The sequence below is a fragment of the Lepidochelys kempii genome, chromosome 10, assembly GCF_965140285.1.
Source record: "Lepidochelys kempii isolate rLepKem1 chromosome 10, rLepKem1.hap1, whole genome shotgun sequence".
Classification (NCBI taxonomy): domain Eukaryota; kingdom Metazoa; phylum Chordata; order Testudines; family Cheloniidae; genus Lepidochelys; species Lepidochelys kempii.
In genome coordinates, this window is record NC_136389.1 from 48,248,979 (window position 1) to 48,274,891 (window position 25,913).

Genomic DNA, 25,913 nt, shown 5'->3' on the forward strand with positions numbered 1-25,913 from the left:
GGGAAAATCCACGTGCTGTACTGCAGATTGCACGCAATTTCCACGTTTCAGGACATAGAAGTACAAGGTAGTAAAGACAAACAACACGCACGCAGAGCTCCCTCTCTCTGCGCTCCTCGTGGACTACATAGTACAAGATTTGTAGCTAACCAGAGGGCAGATACATTGTACGATCCACATCCAAAGAGCTTTATAGCCCCCTAAACTGAAATCAACCCAGCAAAAGTCTGCTTGTGACAGAGGCTCATTTATCCAGGGACTGGGGGGAATCACAGCAAGGGAGGAGCTGGTACTCGGTCAAGGCACCGAGATGGTGAAAGCCATCCCCTTTCCCATACGCTGGCTCAAGGAGGGCTGGGGCGGGTGTGCCAAAAACTTTGGGCCACACTCTTTACCTTCAGGATAGATCTCAGAGAAGGGGAAAAGAAAAAAAACCTCTGCCTCCACGAGGCAGTCCAAACGTTCTGGCGCCAGACGGGACTTGGAAAGAACGAAAAGAAATTGGGGAAAGGTGGGGGAGGTTCTCGCATTACCAACCTCTTCCCCCCCGCCCCCGCCCAAACCAAGCTCGAGATTTGTTGCTCCTTGCTCTTAATCTCAGGTTTTCACCTCACGGGCGCACTATGCATTGGAGGGGAAGGGAGATCGGGGGAGGGGGGGGGGAGACCCGCAAGCGAATGATGTGTAGTATTTCAGATATCCAGCCAGGCAGATTCCGTGCAGTCTCCCACTTAGATCTCCAGAGTAAACCAAGGCTGGATTTCTGCTGTCTCCCGCTCAAAAAAAAAAAACCCCGTGCGGCACGGGGGAGGAAACAGGGCCGCCGAGTGCTTTTGCTGCCAAGCAATATAAGACCAGAGAGCGCAGCTAGGGTGACTCTCCCGCCTTCTCCTCCCCCAGAAGCTAGAGGAAAAGGGGGCTGGCCTATGAATCCACAGCGGTGAGGGCGAGAGCTCCCTCCGAAAATATCCTAAGCAGCCACCCCTGCCCTTGCCCGGTGGGGAGGGGGGGATTTTATTAGGAAAGAGGCACCTTGGCAGGTGGTCCCCCGCCCCAGCAGGAGGGCTTGTCGGCAGAGGGGGGATTGCCTCTCCCTATCTCTTTGCCGGGCAGATCTGACTGATCTCTGGGCGAAACCTTTTGTCCCTAAGTCCCTCCTAGCATTGACTGCGCAGCTTCACTTCCGGGATGGCTGCGCCCCACGTGGGGCGGATCTATTACACGTGGGGGGGAGGATGGGGGAAGACACCAGACCTGCCTTCTCCCCCTCCCCCATTCTCCCTCCCTTGGAGGCAGAAGGGGGCGGGCCAATGCTTTCATTTCTACCAATCAGCTCCAAGGAGAGGAAAACTTCCCTCTTCCTGATGGAATTAGGCAGTCCTTTACCATTTGGGGCGGGAGACCAACCTGAAAAACAGCCAGGTCTTCTGACAGGCGGGGCGATTTGGGAACCCTAGCCAATAAAGCAGAAGGGGTGGGGCTAATTCTTCTACCCAAGGAGAAGGGCTAATCCCGCCCTATGACTACATAGGGAGGAAGGGGGCGGGGGAAGGACTGTGAGTGTGTGTACTGCGTATTCACTCTATCAGTCTCATGCAGTACGGGCACGCTACGCTGCTTGCATAGCTGAGGTTGCAAATAGCAGCGTTCCTCCAGCACAAAAGGGGGAAAGCGACTCAGACTGGCAGGATTCTGGAGTGGATTCTCTCAGTGGGGTCTCCTCTAGGCTGGAAAGAGAGAAGAGGCAGAATCCCCTCCGCCCTCACCATCCACGCCTTGTAAATTGGAACGTGAACCCTCCTTTGCTTTCCAGCCTGCTGTTCCCGCCCCCTCCAGAGTCCGCCCCAAAACCCAGCCTTGCTGGCGGCCTCACTTTGCTAGCGCTATAACGAGCGCAAGGAAGCCCCTTTCGTCTCTCGGGCCGCGAGACCAGCATGGAGAGGGCCAGCCCGCCACGGTAGCTAACTCCATGCAGATCAGTCCAACACCCTAAATCCTCGTCCCTGTCTCTCTGATAGACGCCCCCTCTGCAGTGTTTCCTTTCCCCAGGTCAGAACCATACCAACTTGACCCCCCCCCCCCATCCCCGACCTTCACAGTTCCTTTGCTTCTTTAAACTATTTTGAGCCGCTCTGCAAAAAAGCGGCAAGGACCACCGGCTTGCGGGAGAAAAGGGGCCTGCGGGGGTAGCCCAACCCCGGAGCTGTCCATCTTTCCCTCCCACCGGCATAGGAGGCGGGGTGGAGACTAGAGATGCAACTCCATGTTTGCAAAGGGAATCAGGTTCAGTCAGCTGGGAGATGAGAGCTCGATGGATCGAGACCAGGAGGAAGGCGGCTGCTTCGGTTTGGGTCGCAAAGTAGGCTCAGTGCACTGCAGGTAGCAAGCGTTCGGTAACGGAACGTTCGCGCGTGAACAGGGGTTCGGCGCTGGAACGTTCACCCGGTGTCTGGCTACTTTGCGTTCGGCAATGGAACGCCACGGCGGCTGCTAGAGGCCCCACTCCATTCAGCGGGGCTCCGGCGAGGATTGTTTTGGTGTGAATTTAAAAATAACAATCACACAGCTGCCGGTTCAGCGAGAGAGAAACTGGAGCTGCAGCCCAGGCCCCCCTGCCGGCAGCTGCCTCTTGGCAGATCTGTTCACACGCCTCCCCCAACAAGTTTTCACGTAAAGAAGCACAAATCTGCGGGTTCCGATTCCGCCCTCTCTGCGAGTACATCCGGCCTTGGGATTTGTAAACTAGATCCACGCTCTGGCAGCGCCTGCAAAGCCCTGCACCGAGCCGTGCTGCAAAAGCCACCCCCGCACCCCAAAAATCTACTCAACAAACTCCTAAACCTTCTCTCGGGACCTTGACCCGCAGCGCAGCTTTGTTTATGCCAAGCAAAATAAGGGGCGGGGGAAGTGAAGTGTCCCTGTTCCTCCTCCTCCTCCTTTCCTCCAAACTGCATGGATCCCAGCGCGATGTTAAACAAACACCACCAGCACGCATACCACCCGGCCAAACGCTTGCTCTTCCTCGGATCTCCGTGAAGGGAGGGGGAGGGAGAGCGAGGGTAAAGCAAAACCCAGGGAAAAACTGTTTTTAATTTCTCCCCTCTTCCTCAACGGATCCGAGTGCTCAGTCCCTCTCCCACCCTGATTACCAACAGCTCCACCTACCACCCCCTTTCTCTCCTCTGGTTCTGGCCCGATTTGAGCCGGGTGATCTTAACACACACCCCCAAAAAACGCCCAATATTTTGGGGACTAAATTGAAAGCAGCTGTTACATACCCTCAAAGCCCAGGCGAGGAGTCCTGAATGGATGGGAACTCCCCCCAAACGGGATTGGCCTCTAGCTGAAACTCGTCACTTCAATCCCACCCATCAGGGGAGGGAAGGCTGGATCCAAACCTGCAACCCTGGACACGCCCTCCCCTCTTCCCCAAAACACGCAGGGCAGGGCTTTGTGCGAAAGTGGAGTTAGGCTGCTGATCGGCCATTTATGTACATCAAACTCACGCCTGCACGTCGGGGACTGAAGTGAGCGTTCACACACTGGAGCTTGCATTAACTCCGGTTTCCATCTGTCTAGCTGCGCTTGAAGCACTTTCTGAACCTACCTGTTACAGTGTTAGGATCACAAAAGCAAAGTTGTGCTGAACGCCACAGCGCCAGTCCTAGGGCCATGGGAGCGGTGCGGTTGTGCTAAGACGCCCCCCTTGGCAGCCCCACTCCAGAGCAGGGAACACAGCAGCAGCACAGTAAGTGATTCTTTTCTAATAATAATAATAATTAATTAATAGTGTGCCTTGTCCTGGCAGCTCCCATCCAACCATTAACTCCTGTAACACCATCATCCTGCTTGTATAGCGAGTGTCCTCTCTCCAAGGATCTCAGGACAGTTTACCAACATGCAAGATTAACCCTTGCATCAGGTCTTGGCGGTAGGTATTACCCTCATCGTATAAAGAAAAGGAGGACTTGTGGCACCTTAGAGACTAACACGTTTATTTGAGCATAAGCTTTCGTGAGCTACAGCTCACTGCATCGGATGCATTCAGTGGAAAATAGGGAAATTGAGGCACAGAGATTAAGTGATTTGCCTGAGGGCTGTGGCAGAACTCTGATCTTCTGAGTCTCAGTCCTCTACTTTAAGTAGTTATACCAGCTATGCACACTTTATCAAACAGAGAACGTCTAATGGGCGAGAAGGGCAAGACCCCTGTTGGTTGGACCAAGAGCACAGGAATCTCTTTTGGAGGAGCAGTTTAGCAAAGGGGTGAGTGCTAGGAAGGAGCACTCTCTCCCCACTATTGTTGTAGGAATTCTTATTTTTTGTATTATTGTATTGTGTTATTGTAGCACCTAGCAGCCCTAGTCATAGACCAGGACCCCATTGTGCTACGTGCTGTACAAACCCAGAACAAAAAGATAGGCCCTGCCCCAAAGATCTTACAATCTGTATATAAGACAAGAGACAACAGATGGGTACAGGCAGATGGGGGGAGAACAGGGAAACAATGACACATGACTGGCCGTGAACACCAGTAGACACTTGGATCCTGGGAGCTGATGCTCTGTTCTTACAATCTAAGGGAAAATATGGGTGGGATTTAATTATCACGATTAATCACACTGTTAAACAATAATAGAATACCATTTATTTAAATATTTTTGGATGTTTTCTACATTTTCAAATATATTGATTTCAATTACAACATAGAATACAAAGTGTACAGTGCTCACTTTATTTTTGATTACAAATATTTGCACTGTAAAAACAAAATAAATAGTATTTTCAATTCACCTAATATAAGTACTGTGGTGCAGTCTCTTTATCATGAAAGTTGAACTTACAAATTTCAAATTATGTACAAAAAAATAACTGCACTCAAAAATAAAACAATGTAAAACTTTAGAGCCTACAAGTCCACTCAGTCCTACTCAGCGGCGTATTAAAGCTTAGGCCAACAAATTTGCAGGGGGGGCAAATTTATAATAGCAGCCAGAGGCTGCTTCCCTCGGTGCTGGTTCATGCCCTCCACTCCCGGCCCCACCCCAACTCCACCCCTTCCCCGCCCCCTCCCTGCCCCTATTAGTCCCCTTCCCCAAATCCCTGCCCCGGCCCTGCCGCTTCTCCTGAACGCGCTGCGTTCCCCCCTCTTTCCCCTCCTTCGCAAACCTGTTTCGCGCACAAGCACTGGCAGGGAGCGGGAAGAAGCAGGACCTGGCGGCACGCTCAGGAGAGGAGGCGGAGCGGAGGTGAGCTGGGGCGGGGAGCTGCAGTGGGGGGGGCAGGGAGCTGCTGTTGGGGGGCGGCAATTATTTCAGTGCCTAGGGGCAGCAAAATCATTAATCCGCCATTGGTCCTACTCCAGCCAATCACGCAAACAAACAAGTTTAGTTTCATTTGCAGGAGATAATGCTGCCTGCTTCTTGTTTACAGGGTCACCTGAAAGTGAGAACAGGCATTTGCATGGCACTGTTGTAACTGGCATTGCAAGATATTTACATGCCAGATGCGCAAAAGATTCATATGTCCCTTCATGCTTCAACCACCATTCCAGGACAGGTTCTGCTCAATAACGATCCAAAGCAGAGTGGACCGACATATGTTCATTTTCATCATCTGGGTCAGATGCCACCAGCAGAAGGTTGATTTTCTTTTTTGGTGGTTCGGATTCTATAGTTTCCGCATTGGAGTGTTGCTCTTTTAAGACTTCTGAAAGCATGCTCCACACCTCGTCCCTCTCAGCCTTTGGACGGCACTTCATATTCTTAAACCTTGGTTCGAGTGCTAGAAATCTCACATTCATACCTTCTTTGCATTTTGTCAAATCTGCAGTGACAGTGTTCGTAAATCAAACAACATGTGTTGGGTCATCATCTGAGACTGCTATAACATGAAATATATGGCAGAATGCGGGTAAAACAGAGCAGGGGACATACAATTCTCCCCCACGGAGTTCAGTCACAAATTAAGTTAACTTTAACGAACATCATCAGCATGGAAGCATGTCCTCCAGAGTGGTGGTGGAAGCATGAAGGGGCATACAAATGTTTAGCATATCTGGCACGTAAATACCTTGCAACGCCGACTACAGAAGTGCCATGCGAACGCCTGTTCTCACTTTCAGGTGACATTGTAAATAAGAAGCAGGCAGCAGTATCTCCCGTAAATGTAAACAAACTTGTTTGTCTTAGCAATTGGCTGAACAAGAAATAGGACTGAGTGGATTTGTAGGCTCTAAAGTTTTACACTGTTTTGTTTTTGAATGCAGTTATGTAATAAAAAAAATTCTACATTTGTAAGTTACGCTTTCACGATAGAGATTGCACTACAGTACTTGTATGAGATGAATTGAAAAATACTATTTCTTTTGTTTATCACTTTTACTATGAAAATATTTGTAATCAAAAATAATATAAAGTGAGCACTGTACACTTCGTATTCTGTGTTGTAATAGAAATCAATATATTTGAAAATGTAGAAAAACATCCAAAATATTTAATTAATTTCAATTGGTATTCTATTGTTTAACAGTGCAATTAATCACGATTAATTTTTTTAATTGCAGTTACGTTTTTTAGTTAATCACGTAAGTGAACAATTAATCAACAGCCCTAGTAATATCTTTTATTAGACCAACTTCTGTGGGTGAGAAAGGCCAAACTTTTGGAAGCTCGAAAGCTTGTCTCTCTCACCCCCAGAAGTTGGTTCAATAAAAGATATTCCTTCACCCACCTTGTCTCTCTAACATCCTGGGACTGACATGGCTACAACAACACTGCACACAAGTATTTACGTTGAGTGGGAAAGATCATCTACCATAATCCTAATGTGACAGCTCACCTATGTGGTTGAAGCCACATCACCATTCACTGGTAAACAGCAGGTCTACTCAGCTAGGATGATTCCTAAGAGAGATTCAAGTACATTTCAATGGCTCTAAGCAATGGGTAAGCAGCCTGCCTCAGGTGCATCTACACGTAACAAAACTGCAACCTGGTTTTCTGCACCTATGCTACCACCAGTAACTGCAAGTTTAGATCAGGCACATTAGTGTTGAAAAACAAGCAAATCTCCAGACCTGTCAGTGTTCAGTCAAAGTTTGCACTTACATTCTTGGTTCCACTGGTGTAGAAAAATGGGTAGCAATGATATAAGCGTAAAAGTGTCTGTAGCTCACTTAGAGCATGATCCTGTGTGATGCTGAGTATCCTTAGATCCCATTTACTTCACTGGGAATTGAGGGTGCTTTCTTGCACCTTACAGGATGAAGCCCTTAAGTGGCATACCTGGTGGTACCTGTAAACTAGTTGACACGTATAAGTTAGCATCTGCTAATGCGAATCTATTCTTAGCCAGTTGTTTGTTCATTTCACATTGTTCTCCTGCTCTTTTTTTTTTTTTTTAAGCGTTCAGACATCCCTTGTTTGTAAAGTGAGGTAATAAAAGGGAATCTCTCTCAGCACAATGTGCTGCTTTGAAACACAGCCAGGACGGTCTGACTTCCAAAGCTCAGGTTCTGACACAAGGAACATGGCACTAACGTCTCTGCTTCAGTTTCTCCATCTGTAACATGGGACAATAATTCTTACTATCTCACCAGGGAGTGTTAATGAATTAGCAGATAAAGTGCTTTGAAGATGAGAAGCACATCTGTGCTAATGAATTATTATTAGAGCTGTGTGTATACAGACAAAACTCAGTGGCCTGGATCCTGCAGTAAATTTTGCAGAGGTAGACCACATGGAGTTTGTTGCAAGATCGGGGCCAAAGTTTGATCCAATAGCCTCAGACATTTTCATACTCTTTTGGGTTTGCTTTGTTCAAACATTACCTAGATTGGTTTCAGAGTAGCAGCCGTGTTAGTCTGTATTCGCAAAAAGAAAAGGAGTACTTGTGGCACCTTAGAGACTAACCAATTTATTTGAGCATAAGCTTTCGTGAGCTACAGCTCACTTCATCAGATGCATAAAAGTGGAAAATGCAGTGAGGATATTTTTATACACACAGACCATGAAAAAATGAGTGTTTATCACTTCAAAAGGTTTTCTCTCCCAAAGGTGGGAGTGGGGTGGGGGGATAAAAACCCCATAATGCCCGAGTTTTGCACTAGCCATTTATTGCAAAGGTAAAACAAAAACAACAAAAATGCAAGCAGCTAGTTTGGAGGCACAAATTGCAATGATTAACAAGGAGGTTATACCACGTGGATGTTTTTCTAAAAGACATACTATAGGAATTATTTTGGAGAAATTCTCCAGCCTGTGTGAGACAGGACATCAGACTAAATCACAACAGTCCCATCTGCCCTTGGAGTCTGTGAATCTATACACCTACCACCATAATAAGAACGACACTCACAACTTTGACACTCCATCAACACAAGAACCCAGCCAGAAAAACCCTGAAACCAACCAAGTAAGCACAGAGTTTACTCTAAAAGGGAAAAGGAGCCAGAGACTCAAAGAAATCCACTAGGGACTTCACTATTGCTGATTGATTTTACATGGGAGGTGCTCAGAGAGTATGGTGCTCAGCAACAGTATGGATCCTTAGAGATAGATCCTTAAAGAGTATGTAGTGCCATGTGGGATACTGCAAATCCTGGGGCACTGTAGATATGCAGCTGAGATGCGCCAGCCTTTCCTTTCCGTTGACTTACTGCCTTGTCTGCTACTTCCAGGCACACACAGTTCCATTGGAGACAGTCAGTGTGCCACCCTGCCACAAGTTTCTGTAAATGGGACCTGCAAAGGATTTCTTTTTATTGGATTTGTGCCTGTTTTTTGCTTCTTTATGACGGACCAAGAAGGCCTGAAAGGTGCGTGCCCCTGAAAGCCGGCTTTTCCCCCCACCTACTGGTTTTGTCTTGGAAAATCAGGACTGCTCTATCTGGATTCCCCTGGTTTTGCTGGGGGTCTTATTGTGTGTGCTGATACTTCAATGGAAAGGGCAAAAGTGTTGAATCTTGAGCCAAAGGCTTAGCTTACCCAAACTGGCTAATCAGTCATTGACGTTAAATAGGTGCAGTAAATACAAAAGGAAGTGGTGGGACTAGCTCTCCCTTCCCCTCTCAATTACTCAACTTCCGCTATCTTGACACTTGGGATGTCACCACTTTGCTGGCTCTCCATTCATCCTAGCCTCCCAGGGTAGGCAGCACGGAAATTGTTAACGTAAAGACCAAGCTGGGAAAAGCCCCCCAGCCTCTCTTTGATACATCATAAAGAAAAAGTGTGCACAATCCCAATTAATTTTCCTTCGCGGCTTACCTCCAAGGGAGGGGAGATGCCTGGTCAGTTGGGATGAATAGCTGGGGGCATGTTGCCTGGCAGAAAGGCTAATTAGGGATTAGCAGAGCCCCCCGTTTTGTAAGACAGCTTGTTATGAACCGTTTCTTCCTTCCCCCTTCCATCTGTTAAACCCTCCCACACTGCCAGTTCCGTCAGACACGCCCTCCTCTGCTACTGGATTGCCAAACCCTGCATGTGCTCCCAGTGCCATGTGCCCTTCCGCACACTCAGATGCCACACTCCCTAGAACAAGCCCCTCCCCCACCCCAAATTCATCTCCCTCTTCCTCCCAGCTGCTAAACCCTTCCCTGGCCCTCCTAGAATAAGGTATTGTTAGAGGCCCAAATTATCCCACCAGCTCCCCACACCCCTCCTACCAGCTACACTCCACAGTGATGTGAGAGAGGTTCCAGTTTTCTTTCGTAAAAATAGGGTCTACCTAGGCTAGTTAATGAAGAAGATTCTGCTGTGCCAGGATCAGCTGATGCCCCTCCTACTCTTTGCACCAGCCTCCTGGGTAACTCAAAGTGACCAAATTTAAAACCAGATGTTTAAATGCAAACCCATCTCGGATCAACAGTAAGTCAAGGAGCAGTGGGACTTTGAGGGCCTGATTCTTGGTTAACGTATTCCTCCGCTTGGGGAAGGGGACCTGTGACGGGGTGAACTCACCCTGCACTGGACAGGGAAGAGTTAACTCTCCACTGGGGGTACAGGAAGCCACGCCCCAACATTCCTACTGGGCATGCTCCAGGTGTAGCAGCCGTATAAGATGGAGCAGTCTGGGCTGACTGCTGAAGAGGAAGGATGCTCCTTGCTGGCTCCTGCCTAGGAAACACTGGAGCCCTGGACTGCAGAAGCCAGAGGCGCCAAGACCCACATGGATACCCAAGTACCTGTGGACACCCCAGGGAGGTCTGAGCTACAAGAAGTTGCACTGGCCGAAGAACCCAGAGACGCCGAAGATGCACAGATCGCTGACTGGAGTGACAAAGTGGGAAGTAGCCCGGGGGGGACAAACCATTATCTTGAGGCCTGTCAGCATGTTGTGGATGGATCCCCACTAACCCAGTGGTGGACTCACTTGCTCTGCATGGGCTGGGAATGCTCCTTGCACAACTGGTGTTCTCAGGGGGCTGGTTACACCCACTTTACAGCGCTTTGTGCTTCCAGAGTGGGGTAAACTTAGAGCAGCTGAGAAACAGTGTGAGTGAGACAAAAAAAAATCTCTGACTATTCTAGGTACATTTCTGGGGTGACAATATCCCTAAATCAGTGTGTGGTGAGGGGGGGGAATGGGCCCTTTTGTGCTGCTTTATAGTATATTAAAAATATCTGAAAGGGGAATTATTTCTTAAGGTTCCCCCACCCAGAAACACCTAGGTCAGTTTCATTTAGTTCTCCAGTCATCCAGAGAGAAATTCCAGGAAAAATAAAAGATCTGAATTTCTTCTTCTTTTTTTTTAAAGGCAGAAAAATAATGCAGCCCTCTTCATTTGACACAATGAAGCAAAAAAAAATGTCACACACCCACATCACCTTTAAGGAGAAATTATGTCACCTTCCCCTCTCCAAGATTCACCCTTTATTTCAGTGTTCGTAAAGTCTGCAGACGGACATGCAATTATCAGGCAAAAAACTGGAGTCTCTACATTTGAGGATCAATGAACACATCAGAAGGCCCCATGAGGAACTAACAAAACATGAGTAATTAGGACAGAAGGATCAGGAACTGTCTCTAAGAAAATCAGTTTCTTTGCAAGACCTGGAGGCTTAAAATTACAGTGGTAGTTTGAAGGTTCTCCAGTAAGGCTGGTAAATATAAAATATATTCATATAACAGGTTTGATCTTACTCTCATGTAGTTCACTGAGAGTTTTGCCGTTGACTTCAGTAAAAGAAAGGGCAGTCCTGAAATGCTAAATAAAATAAAATATATCTTGTGGCAATTCAATATTAAGGTGGAGAAAGTAAGCACTCCAAAATCAGGATATTTCAAAACATGCAGGACTTAATTCTGCTAGTTTTGTGCAAACTCTATGCTGTACAATATCTGTTAATAACAACTAAGACACGAAGATTTACACATTGCAAGGAATAGAGGAATGAAAAAGAACATCTCTATTCTCAGCAGGGTGGCTGAGGTCATGTTGCGAGCTCATCCCTAACTTTTGGAATTTCCTAAATTTAGCATACTCTGCTATTCAGCCTTGATTGGGCATTTGCCCATCTTTTGGATCAATTTCCCGGCTTGTTTTTAATTTAAAAAAAAAAAAAGTCAGAATAGTTCAGCTCTCAGAGTTTACAAGCTTGTAAATTCATTTAATGTCAGCTTGCTGCTTTCTTGAACTCCGCCATTCCTGATGTAGGCCTCTTAAGCCCAGCCTCCCTTGGCTGTGAACAGATAGCATCCCTGGACCAGATTCTCATCCTCACCCTGAAGAGAGCCACCTTTCCACTCCATCAGTCCCGGGGCAGTCTGGGGCCAAACTGGCCCTTGGTGTATTTTGGGGCAGCCTATGGCAGGCTGTCCCACAGGGGTGGCTGCCCCAGCCAGGGACCACTAGAGAGCTGTGTTCTACCCTGTATCCGACACACTCAGATTCTTCTGCCTCCCTGGGATGTCCACTACATGGAGAGAGGGGTGAATGGGGGTACAGAACTATGCTGGGTCTGCACTGGGCAGTACCATCAGAGCCGGGAGGGGAAAAAGTAATTGGCCCATGCTTCTGAGGTCTCCTCTAAAAATCCACACCTGGTAATCTGCATGAGAAAAATGACTTTGCTAATGACAGGTGGCAAATCTTCTGCCAATAGTTGGGGTCCATCCTCTCCCATCAAATTCTCTAGACAGGTTCCCAAAGTGCATATATCTGAAAAGAGGAAGAGACATTGATCATTGATAAGGAAAATTCAGTTGATCACATTTATCAGCTGAGCAAAAGCTGTATCACACACCAAATCATCCCTTCCATAATTATTTTATTGGTTTCTCATCTGAGCAATAAAAAAACATAACCATAAGCAGAATGGTGGTTATTAAAATGAGAAGCAGAATGGTCTATTGGATAGGGCACTGGACTGAGATTTAAGACACATGGGTTAGGGTGACCAGATGTCCCAATTTTATAGTAACAGTCCTGATATGTGGGGCTTTGTCTTATAGAGGTGCCTATTACCCCCCCACCCTCTGTCCCAATTTTTCACACTTGCTGTCTGTTCACCCTAACCTGGGTTCTGTTCCTGGTTCTGAGCTGCTGTGTGATCATGGGCAAGTCTCTTTCCCCTCTTCCGTCTCTTGTCTGCTTGGACTATAAAGGAATCTCACACTATGCTTTAGTACTGCACCTAGCACAATGGAGCTCGGATCTTTGCATTACCGCAGTGCAAACAATAACAAAACAAGATTTTGTCTTTTAAGAGTAAATGCAAAACATTGCCAGAGATTGGAATGTCCAATCCAATGTTTTTAAATTTAGTTCTTAATGACAATTGTCTTTTCTTGGTTTGTGTTTAATGAGCAATATCCAGGGAAATGCACTCTGTTCAGAGCCCTTGAGAAAGAATTATTACTACCACTAATTATTTTGCAACTAAAGGTGTACCAGGCTCTGGAACAGAACAGAGAACATTGCTTTCAGACAGAGGCTGAGGATGGAGTTTCCAAAGCCATGTGAGGGAGTTAGGAGCCAGCTCCCATCAGATTTCCAGGGGATCTGGCGCCTTTGAGAATTCCAGTGGAAAATCCAGTCCATGTTTGACAAAACAAGGATCTGTGACTGATCCAACAGGACTTGGGGCTAGTTAGTAGCTGCCAATATCAGGGTCTTTGTAGGCTCAGTCTGTGACCCTGGATGCCGAGAAGGAGTTCCACTTTAGTTTTAAATATAGCAGCAAAAAGAATAAGTGAGCCCTCTTGTCAGGGGTTCTCCTTCACCCCAATGCTATTCCAATACATCCTGCTTGCTGAACTGGGCTTGATTCAGAGGGGCCTGGCATGGAGGAGAAGGAGTCCTTCCCCTAGGCCTTGGAGTAGCAGGCTGGTGCTACCATGGTCCTGATTCCTAGCTCTCCACATAACAGCAGATCCACCAGCCCTGCCAACGCTCTTCCTCTGATCTGCCTCCTAGCCCTGCTGTGTAAGGGTGGGCCGGAAGCTTCCTTGGACCTGGGCTGCAGGGCGTGTGGTCTCCTCCAGTGTTTCTCACCCTGTGCCATAGAGCCACATTGTTCATACTGGATCTGGGGCTCTCCACAGCCACCCAACAAGGTCCAGCATTCACGGCACCCGCATGTGACTAATGTGGAACTTCCCCATCCTTGTTCCCAGCCAACCTCCTATGCCTTACACTGCCTCTTTAAATGCAACTCCTGAGAGAGGAGTCTGAAAGGGGGCTTCTCATGAACTTGCTGATGCCTTCAGCAATCTCTAGGGGCTTTAGGCCAGCGGCCTCCAAAGCACAGACTTGGTAATCAGGGCTCACCTGCAATCAGGAGCTGTACACAGCTCTGGTACATCTGCCCCAAGTGGCCAGCTTAATCAGGAGTGGGGCTGGAAAGTGAAGTTTGAGGGTGGAAATGAACAACTCCTAGAGCCACTTGAGCTGGCAGGTGCATCTAGCAGGTCATCTAGCCCAAATCCTCCTTGCTGGGTCAATTTCATTGTCCCTAAACCAGATGTAACGATGATGCATCTGGTCTGATTTCCAGGGTCAGCGATTCCACAGCTTCCCTGGACAGCTCGTTCCATCACTGAGCTACCCTCCTAGTTAGACCATTTTGTTCTCTTTAATATTAAGCTTCATTTCACCCATGCTGCCCCTGAAGCTCATTGCTGCTTGTTCTGCCCTGTTGACTAATGAGAATAATTGGCCCCTCTCCTCGTTAGAGCATCCCTTTATGTAGCTGTAGACAATTACTGAATTTCCCTTCTGTCGTCTAGACTCTAGGCTGAGCCTGCTCAGTTCTCATCACCTCTCCCACAGGGGCCAGTTTCCAAATCTCTAGCCATTCCTGCTGATCACCTCTGACTCTCCCTCCAATTTGTCTGTCTTTGTCCAGATGCAGTGCTGAACAAATGCTGAACAGGATACTCCAGTGGAGGCCTGATCAGCACTCAATGGAACTGATTACCTTGCTTATTTGACACACACTTATTAAATCAACCCAGTGTAGCATTTGCTTTTTATGCAGCTGTATTGCATTGTGGGGTCATGCTGTTTATCATTCTCCATCCTCCCTGGATTCTATGCTGTGTAAGTTCTTAGACCATGCTCATTACCGTAGTATGTGAGCACCTTCCAGTAGAGAATTACGTAAAGTGAGTACCTCTGCTGGGCGTGTAATGGAGTGTCTGATTTCGGTAGGTTATTTTTTGTTTCTGTTTTTCATTTAAATACACATGTTGCTGTGTATTTGTGGTAGAGAAGGCAAGGCCAAGGAAATGTACTTTGCACTGAGTGGAAGATGATGAGATTTGGGATGGTCCTTAGCTCCTGGGGGAGTTTGTTCTACAGTCTTGGCCAGACCCTGACAAAAATTCTCTCTCCTGCACAGACGAGCTTTGTTGAGAGTCCTGTTGTGCCCGAGAAGCACAGTTGTCACCCACAGTCTTTGTCCCAGAGCTTTAGGCAGTCTTTTAGATACCCAGGACCCGTGGAGAGCCTTAATGATAAGGACTGTGACTTTCATTTGATATTCTATGGGACGCCAGTGTAGAGAGCAGAGGCCAGGTTTGGTGTGCCCATAGCTGCTTGTATTGCCGAGGAGACCCAGTGCAGTAGTTGGTACTAGTTGGAGTTTCCAAAGTGCTGCAGGCTTCATGCCCAAGTACGTTGCATGGCTGTAGTCCGGCCAAGAGGTGACAATGGGGTGAATAACTGAGACCAGGTCATCATCTGCCAGAATGAGACAGAATCTCCTAGCCCGCTGGAGATGGCAGAGAGCGTTACCTGTGGAGACTGCAATGCAAGAGCTTAGCATCAGCAAGGAATCCAAGAGCACTCCCACACTGTGGACAGAACTGACCAACTGTGGATCATTTCAACCAAAGGGGTGGGAGTGTAGCCGCTAACTCTTCACAGCGCAGGTCGGGGGGAGGGATAGCTCAGTGGTTTGAGCATTGGCCTGCTAAACCCAGGGATGTGAGTTCAATCCTTGAGGGGGCCATTTAGAGATATGGGGCAAAAATTGGGGATTGGTCCTGCTTTGAGCAGGGGGTTGGACTAGATGACCTCCTGAGGTCCCTTCCAACCCTGATATTCTACGATTCTATGATTCTCCTCTGCCCACCAGCACCACCTGTCTTGCATGGCTTCGGCTTCAGCCAGTGGTTCTCCAGATTCTTCTCTGCGGGGCTGCCGCCATGTCAGGATCTCTCGTCACCATTCCCTCCCATTTGGTGGCCCTGACCCTGCCAGCTGGTGCTTTGCCTACGCGTAGTCCTTCCTGCAGGAACCATTTCATGCTGTTCTTTAGTTAAATCTAACCTTCCTGATTTCAGCTAATTACACTGACCTGTCACAAGGGTGCTTCCTTTTAATCCTGTCTCCAGAGTGTTTGTGGGGCTCCAGCTTCATAGCCTCCATGCATTTGATTTATGCCTTTTCCAGTCCAGCTTCCAAGCTGTTAAGTGTTGGTCTATAATGCAAAACTATCAAGGCTCTTTCCCTTAAGCCCTTAGCCACAGCAAATCGCCAAAGAGCACAGACCAGGACTGAACAGGGTCTGTGAGGAGGCAGCGTTGGTTCTCCTGGAGCAGAGAGAACTTGATTGTGGGAGGAGCTATATCCAAGTGGCCAATCAGCAGGGACTTTTTTCAAAGGCTTAACTTTTAGTCCTTGAGGAAGCTTGTTAGCATGAGAGAAAAGCAAAGGTGAAATCTTCAGCTGGTTTAAATAGTACGAGCTTCAGTGGAGCTGCAGCTATTTACACCAGCTAAGGATTGGATCCCAAACACGTAGGAGCCAAAGTTCTGGCTCACAAGACAGTCGTGACAGGCCAGATAAATGGGCTCAGAGATAGAATATGAAATGTGAGGATCCAAATTCATCCCTGCTGCGACCTTCCTCGAGTCAATAGAATTACAGCTGGGATGAAATGGGCCAATTGTAGCTAAGGCTCTGTCCAGGTTAAGAAACAAGTCATGTTAAAACATGAGAACTAGCACATTTTAGTAGCATTTAGCTAACTGTGTAGACAGAGCAAGTGGTAATTTAACACCTGTTAGCTGATTGAGGTGAACCCTCCTCTGTAGTGCTAGCTACCAGGTTCTAAACACACACCTGTTTTCCTAGTGTAGACATAGCATAAGTGTGCAATGATACATGCAAGTAGAAATAATGTGAAAGCTGAGTGTAGTTTAAATGGCATTGCATTAGTTAGTATGGTAGAAGAAAAGGATCAGGTGTATTGATAGTCAATTTTTTAACAATCCATGCAGCATGTAGCAGCAGCAAAGATGACTAATTGGCTTTTGACTCCCATGGAGGGATGTTCTATAAAAGTCTAAGGGATGTTACACGCCATCCCATTCCGAGGTGTTGACAAGAGCACACTTGACAGAGTTTCCATTTTGATCACCTAGTTTGACCTGAGGTTGATATGAACCCATGATGTGGTAGAGGAAGGAGACTGGTAATACGAGATAGAACCTGACACCCATTCTGTTCGCCTTGGGTTTTGGTTCTTAGAGATACTGACCCAAATCCTGGTTCCACTAAAATCATTTGCACCAGCTGGATCTCTCCCAAGAGATCCATAAGCGTTAGGAGAAGGTTCCCCTTCCCTTGTGAAGTGTGCTGACAAGGAAATCCTGAGGCAACGTCGCTGAAGGCATGCTGAAGGCAATGCCGGGCATGTACTCATCTACCACCTCCATCCAACAGGATCCCTGTGTTCTACAAACTATGTACTGGACCAGAAGCTTAAAATTCCCCCTCTCCTGCTTAACAATGGGTTCCTGTAGAAGATGACTCTCCCTGCAGGAGAGGGGGAATTTTAAGGTTACAAACTCCTATAATCACACAGTATAATTTTAATAGTTGTAACAGGGCCTAGATCTTGCAATAAGCTCTCTGAATAAATCACTTCACGTGCCACTGAAATGCAGCCACTTCCGGGGTGAAATGTGGCAACAGTTAGACAGCTCTCAGCAGTAGGGCATGCCACTTTAGGAGAGGAAGTGATGAATATTGTATCCAACTGGAGCTGGAAGGGAATGTAAAGGAGGGCAGAATGTAGCTGTCGAATGGGGAGCATGGCCAGGAGTCCAAGTTACCAACATGTTTATGCAATTAAACCCTTGAATGACACCAGAGCTGGTCCCAAAAAACCAAAAGTATTTTCACAAACAAATTTGAACCTGATTGTTTCAAAAGCTGTTCAGTGCAGCACTGTGGTTTGGGTTTTATTTTAATGTTTGTGACTTGTTTTTTAAATTAAAATATCAATCAACAATTTTTATTTACTGACAAATTGGGTTTTTTGGTAAACGAAAATTGTAAATTTTTTTTAAAAGGCACACTTTTTCATTTAAAATGTGGACAATGCTGACTTTTTTTGCAAAACATTTTGATTAAAATAAGTGTCATTTTTTGATGACAAATTTTAATTTTAACAGTTTTGACCAGCTCTAGCCAGACACGCTTCTGTTTGTAGATTGTTTTTTTTGTTTTTAACCTGACAAGCATCTAGAAGTGGACTTGTGTCTCTCTGGAAGAGGGCCAAGAGTCATTCCTTGCCAGTTTAGGCAGTAGAGTCTCTATCATTTAAGTCAAGCCTGGATGTCTTTCTAAAAAAGATGATCTAACTCACCCACAAGTTATGGGCTTGATGCAAGAATTATTAGGTGAGGCTCTCTGGCCTTTGTTAGGCAAGAGGTCACACAAGATGATCATAATGGTCCCTTGTGGCTGAAGACAGAGATGGGGTGGCATGGTGGCCTAATGGTTAATGCTTGAGCTGAAATTTGGGTTTGATTCCAAAAGTAACAGACTCTCTTCCCAGACTGACAGGGTGTTGGGAGCACCATGGCAGCGCCTCACTAGAGAGGGAACTCTTCCCATAGTCCAGGGAGAGGGTGATATATTTCACTATTAGTATCATTATTATAGAATTGTAGGACTGGAAGGGACCTTGAGAGGTCATCTAGTCCAATCCCCTGCACTCCTGGCAGGACTAAGTATGATCTAGACCATCCCTGACAGGTGTTTGTCTAACCTGCTCTTAAAAACCTTCAATGATGGAGATTCCACAACCTCCCTAGGCAATTTGTTCCAATGCTTAACCACCCTGTTAGGAAGTTAGGAAGTTTTTCCTAATGTCCAACCTCAACTGCCGTCACTGCAATTTAAGCTCATTGCTTCTTGTCCTATCCTCGGAGGTTAACAAGAACAATTTTTTTCTCCTTCCTCCTTGTAACAACCTTTTATGTACTTGAAAACCGTTATCATGTCCCCTCTCAGTCTTCTCTTCTTCAGACTAAGCAAACCCAATTTTTTCAATCTTCCTTCATAGGTCATGTTTTCTAGACCTTTAATCATTTTTGTTGCTGTTTTCTGGACTTTCTCCAATTTGTCCACGTCTTTCCTGAAAAGTGGTGTCCAGAACTGAACACAAATACCCAGTTGAGGCCTAATCAGCACAGAGTAGAGCGGAAGAATTACTTCTCGTGTCTTGCTTATAATGCTCTGCTAATACAGCCCAGAATGAGGTTTGCTTTTTTTTTTTTTGCAACAGTTTTACACTGACTCATATTTAGCTTGTGATCCACTATGACCCCCAGATCCCTTTCCGCAATACTCCTTCCTAGGCAGTCATTTCCCATTTTGTATGTGTGCAAGTGATTTTTCCTTCCTAAGTGGAGTACTTTGCATTTGTCCTTATTGAATTTCATCCTATTTACTTCAGACCATTTCTCCAGTTTGTCCAGATAATTTTGAATTTTAATCCTATCCTCCAAAGCACTTGCAACCCCTCCCAGCTTGGTATCATCTGCAAATTTTATAAGCATACTCTCTATGACATTATCTAAATAATTGATGAAGATATTGAACAGAACGAGACCCAGAACTAATCCCTGCAGGACCCCGCTCAATCTGCCCTTCCAGCATGACTGTGAACCACTGATAACTACTCTCTGGGAATGGTTTTCCATTCAGTTATGCACCCACCTTTTAGTAGCTCCATCTCAACTCCACTCTCCTCTTCTGCAGGTTGGCAATAGATGTATTGATTCCCGGGTGGGGAGAGCTTCAGGAGTTGTACAGTTTATCCTCACACACAGGATCAGGCAGAAGAAGATGAGATGAGATTGAACAAGCAGTCCCGGAGGTAGTTCACTGAACAGTGCACCCAGCTAAAGGCAAGCCCAGGGTCCTGCACAAAGCAGCACTCGTGAGCCACGTCACTGCTTACAGTGCAGGAGCCATTCGCAGCATTCCTTAACCACAACACAAAACCTACATACACTTCTGGGGGGGTGGGGAATAGCATGTCCAGGGCCAGAGAGAGGATGTAAGAAAGACTCTGAAAGGGATGGTGGATGCAGGAAGGGCCTGATGCAAAGCCCAGTGGAGCTGGTGGAAAGATTCCCCTTGACTTTGTTGGGCTTTATATGCAGCCCTAGGGTGTGGTGGGACGGTCTCCTAGAATACGTGTTTCAGGTGTGTTGTAAGGCCCGGAGCCGAGAGTCTGGTGCCTGGAGCGCCTTCTGGTTCCGTGTTCTCCAAAGGAAGAAAACACCTACGTTACTGGCTGTGTTGACTTTAGCAGGAGGAGGAGCACTAGTCAGAAGCTATTTACTTTGTGACATCTGCGATCCTCAGAGCCCTACGCATCAGTCAATCAGAGGATTGGATTTTCTTGCCAGTGGCCTTTTAGAACTGCCCCGACACCTTTCATCCCTGCCACTCTGGGATTCACTCCTGCTGGGTGCTTTCAGCTCCATTGGCTCCAGTCCTTTTGCAGGACTGTCTCATGCAGCCAGATCTCTCCCCCTCTCGAGCACAGATGATGCTTCTCAGCGTGTGCCTAAAATGCTACAATTCTTGCTAACTTTAGCACCTTTTAGCACCGTCTAGGCTGCAGCTGAGCAAACACTTCAGTGGTTGGCACTGAACCGTTGTTTGTTTCAAAGGGACGGCATTCACACGGGAGACTCTGGTTAGATGTGAGCCTCCTTTTCCCCAGAATCAGTCACTTCATAATGACACTGCTGATTATTATTTGCATTTCAACAGCCTCCAACAGAGAGGATGGCCCCACAGTGCTAGGTGCGGTACAAACACACAGTAAGGCCAGTCCCTGCCCTGGGGGGCGTACTGTCTAAATGGACAAGACAGAGGGGAGACTGAGGCACAAAGCCCAGGAAGTGATTTGCTCATGGTCATGCAGCAGAGCAGTGGCATGACTAGAACCTAGGTCTCCCAAAGCCCAGTTCAGTGCCCTGTCCACTGGCCACATGCTCAGATAGTGAAGAGGGGTGTTGAGCTACCTAAATGCTGAGCCCACCAGCTCTGCAAGCAGCCAGCCAGGACTAGGTAGACACACTGCCTGCTCACCTGAGGACTATGCTTTGGATGGCAGGTCCACTCCCACTTCTCAACCAGGCAGGAGAAAGGAGACATGCTCTGTTCAACACGGAGGGTCCCCACGCCCGGCCCCTGGAAGCGAATTAAATGGCATCCTAGAACCCCGCTGGCAGTCCACCCGCTCTGATGCGATGGGCACGGCTCCTGTGCTAGACCCCTCAGCTGTAGTTGGGCTTTTTATCTTCTCTTGCCGGCTGTAGCAATTTGTACACGCTGGGACCAAGGCGCCCTCCATTACATGCAGCCTTCCCCGTTCTCTGGCCACTGTTGCGGTTTGGCTCTGGCCTGGCTGTTTGCGGCTGCTCTTCCTGTTTTGGTGACCCCTGCAAATTGGACCAGGGTGGAATTCCCCCCCAAGGCAACACCTGAAGCCAGTGGCTAGAGGGGCGCTTGGATTTACTGAACCTGGACGGGCGATAATAAGCCTCTGGCCACCCTACCAGTTCTGGAGTGAAGCTCAGATAGCAAGGAGAGCCGCAGAGGTGTAATCGCCGTGATAGGAACAGCTCCGCAGACCAGCTAGACATGCTCGATAGACCTCTGCCAGCCTGCAGCCCCATTTGCAAATCCACCACTCGCTGGGATGGAAACAGACTCCCTTGCCTCCACACCTTCCCCCCATCGTGGGGAAAATCCATTGCAGTCAGCCCCTGCAGGGGAGATGGAAAGAAATGCAATTTGTCTAGGCCCATATCAGCAAACAGATTGACAGTTGCATCTTCTTCTCTCTGTCACAGACTAATGCCCTCCGGCCCCTCTTACCCAGTCAGATTGCTGCTGCAGCCTTCTTCCTGGTTTGGGGTCTAACCATGTCACCCGCTTCTTGGTATCCCTCCACCGGCTCCCCCTTCTCCACCGCATCCAACACAATCTCCCTGGAGGGAGCAAGTGTGCCCTCGTGCGCGGAGCAGTGGACGGCCTCGGGAGAGCTGGATTCTATTCCCAGCTCTATTCCTGGGCGACCTTGGGCCGGTCGCTTCCCATCGCCAAACCTCAATTTCCCCAGCTGCAAAAGGGCAGCAGTGACCCTGCCCGCCTGTGGGGAGCACTTTGAGATCTGCTGCTGAGAAGTGCCAGGTATTATAGTGATTTCACTGCCAAGGCCCTTCAGAGCTTAGCTCCTGCTGCCTATCGCCTCATACATGCTACCACAATGTCCCCTCCTACCTCCACCCTGCCAGTGATGACAGCCGCTCTCACGCTCAGTCTGCGCACAAGTATTTTTGCCCTTTCTTCTGTGCTGCCCATTTGGCACGGAAGGAGCTCCTCAAAAGTCCACAGCCACCGCCCTGTCCTCATTAAGACTCCTTTCTGCTGGATGCTTACTAAACACTCTAGGCAGCTGGTGTGCAATGACCCCTGCTAATCATGCTGATTGCAGTTGGCTCACCATCCACTCAGGCTTTCCACATGCGCTTGTAGCCACCTACTCTACCCTCCTGCCATGTCCTTCCTACAGTAAGCTCTTTGGGGGCAGGAACTCTATGTGCAGCCTGTCCTTGCATAACAGGGTGCTGCTCCCAATTTACAGCCCCCAAGGCAAATGATACAATGCAACCAGTCTGCAAACTTTGCCAATCAGAGTAGAGAAGGAGGATGCACCTTCATGTGCAGCGGGAGTCAAAAAAGCGAACAGAATGTTGGGTATTAGGAAAGGGATAGATAATAAGACAGTAAATATCCTATTGCCTCGATATAAATCCATGGTACGTCCACATCTTGAATACTGTGTGCAGATGTGGTCGCCCCATCTCAAAAATATGTATTGGAATTGGAAAAGGTTCAGAGAAGGGTAACAAAAATTATTAGGGGTATGGATCGGCTTCCATATGAGGAGAGATTAATAAGACGGGGGCTTTTCAGCTTGGAAAAGAGACAACTAAGGGGGGATATGATAGAGGTCTATTAAAATCATGACGTGTGGAGAAAGTAAATAAGGAAGTGTTATTTACTCCTTCTCATAAGAACTAGGGGTCACCCAATGAAATTAATAGGCAACAGGTTTAAAACAAACAAAAGGAAGTATTTCTTCACACAACGCACAGTCACCCTGTGGAACTCTTTGGCAGGGGATATTGTGAAGGCCAAGCCTATAACAGGGTTCAAAAAAGAACTAGGTAAGTTCATGGAAGACAGGTCCATCAATGGCTATAGCCAGGATGGGCAGGGATGGTGTCCCTAGCCTCTGTTTGCCAGAAGCTGGAAATGGGCGAGAGGGGATGGATCACTTGATGATTACCTGTTCTGTTCATTCCCTTTGGGGCACCTGTCGGAAGACAGGATACTGGGCTAGATGGACTTTTGATCTGACCCAGTATGGCTGTTCTTATGTTCTGGGAATGTTGCCAATCACAGAGGAAGGTTTAACTGATTAAATACATGAATCTTATCGATGTGTAAGATGCACCTGTTGCAGCTTCCAGGGATAAGTCTGGAGGGAATCCCTCCAAGCTCTGAAGGGGAGTCTCTTCTACTCTGTTCCGGCTCCCAGTAAACTGCTGCACCCAAGTGCAACAGACTGTGATCGGAGTTCAGCTGAACGTCACCATGAGGATGTGCCCCTGACTGGTCCGTCACCCTGATAATGGTGGATTTTGGAACCCTCCAGAATTGGGGCATTTGGTGACAGCCACGAGAATGTCTCATTCATTCTCCCGCCAATACCACAGCTTGTGTCCATCCCTACCAAATATCTGACAATAAAACCTGGACATGGCCATGGACGCAATCCCCTCTCCTCCACGCACACACTTAAAATACAACTTCCAGAGTGTGCTGCTGTACTCCTCCCACAAGGCGTGCATATATCTTTAGGACCACAGACTGTTACTTCATATGACTGTATAATGGATACAAGATATTACATGGACCAAGAGGAGACAGCACATTTGTGAAGAAGTTAGCTGGGTTCCTCTGCAACGTCATAGCTGCTCTGAGCGTGCAGCTTTCACCATGTGCCCCTCTCAGCGATTGCTGCTTCATTGGTCCATCAACTCTTGGCTTACACCTTCCTTAGGACACGGCTGGATATATCTATTTGGGCAGCTCCACTTTGAAGGCTGGATAATGCATGTCCTGGCATCCTCTGAAGCTCCAGCTCTCAAAAGAAGTGTTCAGTAGCTCAGCAGATGTATAGTACCTACAGATAAAGGAGTTTCCCACCCATACAGGTTCAGATCAGTGAATTGTACTATTTCACCAGACTATATTAAGTGCATGGAGGAATTCTGCTGCTCATGAGTTCTGGGGATTGCGAAAGGCTGCTGGGAATCCACAGATTCAAGCTTCTACAGGGAGTTTATCCCCCAAAGCTGGAGGAGATTTTATTTTAGTAAGTAAATCGTGCAACAATTGTCCCTCGTGTTGGCACAGCTGCTGCAAACCAGGGAGGAAGCTGCCCCAGCCCTTCCAGCTGTCTCAACGCTCCCATACAGAAGCCTTCAAGAGGCTGCATCCCAACCCAGCGATGCCCCCACTTGGGCTCCATCCCACTGGATGGGGCTCGACCCTGTCGTCTTTTCCTCAGTTAGATTTCAGAATTGACTATCCCTTTCCTGCTCCAAGCCACCCCCTGACTCACAAGGGTTCATTCTTTTCCACGTGGAGCAGAGTGGAATCAGCGGAGCCGCGTGATGCGTATTTCCAGCAGCCTTAGAGTGGGGTCACCGTCTGACTCTGGGAGAAAGGGCACTGCGCGGCCACACCATCGCTTGTGTCTATACATTCAACAGTGTCAGTCCCGCTGCTGACAAGGAGAGAAATGTGTCTCTGCCACGAGGGAGGCAAAGGCTGCATTTCACAGCAGGAAGGATTATAGCCATGAAAGGTCTTTTTTAGCACAAGGAAAGCCCTCTCCTACAGCAGTTGTAGTCAGCAGGTCTGCAATCTGCAAACAGCTGCATGGCAACTGCTGTGTTACCTCTGGCATCACAACAATCAGCTGTTCAGCACTGTCTCGCAATCGGAGGGCTAGATCCTGCCTTTGACTGCCAGGGCCAGTTACTGGGGGGCAAAGCACGACAGGAGCATTTTCTCCCACCACCAGCAAGGCAAAATCCCTACAAGAGGGTGTGGCTGATGGGCAAGTTACTGACAAGAACTGCTGGAAAAGGGGCATGGCCAAGAGCCCCTCTGGTAAGCACACAAGCTGGTGTCACATGCTCGCCAGGAGTGCACACGGCTCTTTTAAAAAAAAGAGGACAAAACGCAGGAGTGCGCGACCTACCGAGCAATGACTGGCCTGCCCTGGCAGGACGGGTCCTGTAACCACTGCATAACCAGCCTTGCCCTGCGGCCTCCCACCCTCAACAACAAGGGCAGCTAGCAAGGAGAAAACCCCAACGTTTCTCTCCCATTCTGCACAGACACTTACGAAAATCAGCGGGCAGGAGGGATCAATCAGCACAGGTGCTCTTGTGAAGACAACATTTCCTTGCTCCCATGCATCGTATGGAAAGAAAGAACCATCTAGTTCACCAGCAACCCTTCCAGAAGCAGGGGCTAGAGGGAGCCATGGCCAGGAAAGGGGGAGCAAAGAGAGCAAGGGGGAATAGATCAGCTTTGATGGGGTGCACATCAAACCATGACGTGTGGCAGGAGGCACTTGGTAAAATTCTTGAAATGAATTGAAAGGAAGGTTAGGATGGTTTCCCTGCCTCTGACATTTTGCTCCGTCCCTGTCCATCTTCTCTGCAACACATGTACAGCTGGGACGCAGGGGTTATTACTGGCTAGGGAAGCCTGTTGTTGGGACCCTGGGTTAAGATATTGGCACTCAGTCACTGCCATGACACCTCTGGTTTTCTGGCTAACATCCTGTGGTCTGAACACTGCATGGAAAACGTTAAGGCCCAACATGACTGTATATCTTACAGACACCTCCAGTCACTCACACTTCACTCTTGTGCTGATCACAATGTGATCAGAATGGATCTCTCTCGCTAGCCACCTAGCTCGCAGTCACCCATCTAGTTTCCTCTCTAGTGGCCTTATTCTGCCTTTAGCTACCATTACATGTGCAGCTCCCACTGGC

General features: G+C 47.8%; 1 protein-coding gene across 2 annotated transcripts in view; it reads right to left on the bottom strand.

Moving 5' to 3' along the window:
* The window catches only part of SIN3A (SIN3 transcription regulator family member A), a 60,595-nt gene extending 57,299 nt beyond the window's left edge, over positions 1-3,296 (bottom strand). Inside the window, exon 1 of one of the 2 annotated variants that reach the window (XM_073303443.2) lies at positions 3,279-3,296. The gene's annotated coding sequence lies outside the window, so the exon portion shown is untranslated. The remainder of the gene's footprint in view (positions 1-3,278) is intronic. The other variant, XM_073303440.2, reaches the window with a different exon arrangement.
* Positions 3,297-25,913: the final 22,617 nt, after the last annotated feature.